The following is a 4539-nucleotide window of genomic DNA, read 5'->3' as shown; positions in this document are numbered from 1 at the left end:
CCACCGCCCCCGGGGTCCCAGGGGACCCAGTCCCCGAGGACATGTCTTCGGGGATGCGGTATCCCCGCTGGAGGGGATGCCATATCCCGAGGGACATGTCCTCGGGAACTGGTCTTCGGGGACGCGTGTCCCCCCAGGGACACGTCCCCGGGGATGCGGTATCCCCGCTGGAGGGGATACCGTGTCCTTGGGGGCGTGGCCTTGGGGGAATAAGCGTCCTCGAAAATCCCGGGAAAAGGAGGTCCCAAGCGGTCACTCGTTTTCTTGATTTCTCTAGAGAAACGAAAAACAAAGTGTCCGCTAGGGACCTCCTTTTCCCGGGATTTTCGAGGACGCTTATTCCCCCAAGGCCACGCCCCCTAGGACACGGTATCCCCTCCAGCGGGGATACCGCATCCCCGGGGACGTGTCCCTGGGGGGACACGCGTCCCCGAAGACCAGTTCCCGAGGACATGTCCCTCGGGATATGGCATCCCCTCCAGCGGGGATACCGCATCCCCGAAGACATGTCCTCGGGGACTGGGTCCCCTGGGACCCCGGGGGCGGTGGGAGGCCGCGCAGTCCCAGGGGACGGTGGACTCCCCCTGATGAACAGGGGGAGTCCGGGCAATGATGTTGGAGGAGCTGCGACCTGTAACACAAATAACAAATGAACAATTAGTTAGCGCAATACATGACTTACTGTATGACGTACCATGTAACACAATGTATAACTTATTTTATGACTCAATATATATATAAGTATCTAAAAACGTTCGAATTATAATAAGTTGTACCAAGTTATGTGATGATAAATCATTGTCTTGCCTTACTGGCGTGTCTGATAAATTATATCATCGGAGTGCATGAATTTAATAAGTCCATTACCCAATGGTAATATTAAGTGATCTGATTTTATAAGGATTTTGAGAATATTTATCAAGGGGATGCAATTCATATCACATGTAAAATTCAGGTCATAATGTAACAATAACTTATGTTTATATTATTTTTGTATCCACGAATAAGATCAATAAATTTTTCGGTATCTCTTCACGAGAAGAAATTGAGCGAATCATTGAAATACCATTCCGCAAATCCCGAGAAATTTTTCAGGTGCTGCATTGAGTGCATTTGCATTACGTCCTTTCGCCGAGTTCATGATAAAGAACATAATCAAATCACAATGGAAAACAGCCGCTCGAGCGATTTGAGAAATGCTATGTTGACGGCCCAAAAATATCAGAAAACTAATGCATTGGAAGTTGATTGAGAATAATAGCTGTATCGAATTTGTATGAGTTGAATATATCAATCGATTATCTCAAAATACTGGAAGATAGAATGGAACGCGTGTAATTCAATTGAATAGTCATCTCTGGAAATTTCGAAGGATTGTTGAGACCCCGGGCGAGTATATTTCTAACAACTGTTATTAGTATAAAGAGTCGGGAGCGCGTGATCAAGAGGAAATAAAAAGTTGGCGCTAGCGATTTGGGCAATATTCAACTAATTTGTCGAGAAAAGCTTGCTCACCGTTGCCTCTCTCCATCGTCGCTCTAAGGAGACTGCGTTGCTACTGATGTCGCTCCTGAAGTCGCCGCTGCTGTCGCTGAAGCTGAACTGCCGTTGTATCGAAGACGGAAGACCTACGACATACATGTACTCTGTTAACCATAAACTAGATTAGACGTCCCCGATCGAATGTTTTGTGATTGCCTGCAATGCACATACCCACTGATTCGTGATTTAATTCATTCTGAATACTTTAGGGTAATTCGATGAATGAATGAATGATTGAATAAATGAATAATTGAATTGATAAATAGGTGAATGAATGGATAAATGAATGAATGAATGAAACATCAATGAATGAATTACTGAATTAATAGAAGAATGAATGAATAATTAAAATAATGAATGAATGCTTCAAGAAAACTGACAAATTATTGAATAATTTATTGAGATACTATTCATCATGATAGATTGTTTGATCATTGGAAAAGTCTGTGATAATAGATGAGACGATAGATTCACATGTGATTTCACAGAAATCATGCATGAATTCATGATTTGATAACAGGATGAATTAATGACTGACTGAATAAATGAATGATTGAATGAAGAACTGAATAAATGACTGAATGCATCAAGATACACATGAATTATCTACTTTTCCGAAATGCTAGAAGCAATAATTGATTGTTTGATGACTAGAAGAGTCTGCAATCATAGATGCGATCATAGATTCACATGTGATTCGATAGGAATAATGCCTGAATTCATGATTTGATAGTGGAATAAATTAATGAATAACTCAATGAATAAATATTTCAATCAATAACTAAATAAATGAACGTATGCATCGAGATACGAATGGATTATCTACTATTTCGAAATGCTAGAAGCACTAATTGATTGTTTGATTAAAAGAGTCTGCAATCATAGACGCGACGATTGCTTCACATTGAGAGTAGATAGGCATTGGGTTCGAATTCTTAGTTCAATGAATGAATCAATAGATTACTAACTTGATTAATGAATGAATTAATCAATGAACACATCCATATCATTAATCATCATCAAATGTTTGTCGCGATCTCCGCCATTCGTCGAGTAAAGCTAGCAATAAATCTCATAGAGATATTCTCGATCCTGAACTTCCCAGATTCATGAACTTTTCGACTTTTCGAAAAACTCTTCAAAAAAAATTCCAATTCCGATCTCAAATTTTAAGAAATATTCAAGGCGTTTTCTCGAGACGAAAGAAAAAGTTTAATAGAACCCTAACTCTAGTACGCTCATTGAATGCATTTTGACTCCAGAAATGCAAATCAGACAGACCACTTCTCATCTCATTACAAGTCAACGAATACACGATAGCAATCATTTCTTACCTTATACGAATTTTTCAGCACAACGTAGGGATAGTAATTCAGAGTTGAACCGTATTGGGAAGAACCAGGCACCTTCGACGCCTGTCAAGTATGAATCTGAAATGCGAAAATACCATGTCAGAAACCGAGTGAAATTGTGAAATTGAACCTCAAATATATTAATAAATTCGTTCACGAAATGGCAATGAAGCGTAATTTTAAACCAAAATCCCGATGATAAGTACCTTCGGTAATGTTGGACAAAAAAATTGATAGTTTTCCAACTTTTGTTCATACTATTCCGAAATCAATCAGATTATTGTTAATCAAGTCAATGAACATAGGAATATAATAATGCGTAACGAACTAGCTATAGTTATTTGGAATTCGAACGATAAAAGTTTTTTCTACAGCGCAAAATCGTGACCCTCATACTTTTCCAATTTAAAATACAGGGAATACGATGGCGGAAAATCAAAGTCCTGCGTTTTTGCGCAAAGATCTTAATCCTGGTAAAAACATTATGCTCACCAGTGCTTATGGAAAAATCTCCGAGTTACGGAATTCACGAAATTTCCACTGATATAGTTTTTTCACTAGCTACCGATTGTCAAGCACTTTTTCAAAATATGTAGATCAACCGAAACACTACTTCCCGAGTCACGGCTGGATCAAAACTGGACACCGGACTCGTTATCGACAAAATTTATGGCGCTGTAGTAACTGCGTACTATTCCATTGCTAATCCTCACCCAAATATATGTCTCTCTCTCCTCGCTGGCTTCTTCTCTCTCTTCTCAAAGGATGTGTACGTACGCGCTACCATCGATGTCGCTCCCGATGACCACGTCGCTTCGGCTGCCGCGGTCATACTGCCGTTGCCTTGGAAAAGGAGGATCTACGTACGAGGCGCTCCGATGAACGAATACCGAATTGCACGTTCGCAATTGACTGTTTCGAGATTACTCGGGATTTTCCAGTCTTCTTTTTTCAAAGTCACATGTGCTCATTATATACGCCGTTGCTCGTTACATACCTACCACCGAATGTACGCACAGCTTAATGTCCACTCAATTCTGAGAAGTTAGCTTCGTCGCAAAATCTTTAATTTTGGCCAAAATACACCATATATACCCGGGTTGTACATAGCTACGTAGACATTCCCTTCACGCACCACCATACTCATCATATACCATCAGATTTAATAACGTACATACTCCCAGAATTTTTCCTTTTTTCTGACGTCGATTTTGTCAAAAATACACCATATATACCTCAGTTGTACATAGCTATATAGATATTACCTTTACATACATCCCTACTCGTCATATACCTATAAATTTGATAACGTCCCTACCCCCAGAATTTTTCCTTTTTTCTGACGTCGATTTTGTCAAAAATACACCATATATACCTCAGTTGTACATAGCTATATAGATATTACCTTTACATACATCCCTACTCGTCATATACCTATAAATTTGATAACGTCCCTACCCCCAGAATTTTTCCTTTTTTCTGACGTCGATTTTGTCAAAAATACACCATATATACCTGGGTTGTACATAGCTATATAGATATTACCTTTACATACATCCCTACTCGTCATATACCTATAGATTTAATAACGTACATACTCCCAGAATTTTTAATTTTTCATTACGTTAATTTTGGCAAAAATGCA

General features: G+C 39.6%; 1 long non-coding RNA gene across 1 annotated transcript; it reads right to left on the bottom strand.

Annotated features, from left to right (window-relative positions):
* Positions 1–484: 484 nt before the first annotated feature.
* LOC125502089 lies at positions 485–3601 on the bottom strand. Its single transcript, XR_007279928.1, has 4 exons — positions 3387–3601; positions 2877–2972; positions 1516–1628; positions 485–631 (listed from the first exon to the last, which is right to left on the bottom strand). It is a non-coding gene; the product is annotated as an uncharacterized LOC125502089 (long non-coding RNA).
* Between the last annotated feature and the right edge of the window lie 938 nt (positions 3602–4539).

This window comes from Athalia rosae, chromosome 8, assembly GCF_917208135.1.
Source record: "Athalia rosae chromosome 8, iyAthRosa1.1, whole genome shotgun sequence".
Taxonomy (NCBI): domain Eukaryota; kingdom Metazoa; phylum Arthropoda; class Insecta; order Hymenoptera; family Athaliidae; genus Athalia; species Athalia rosae.
This window is presented reverse-complemented; position numbering and strand designations above follow the sequence as displayed.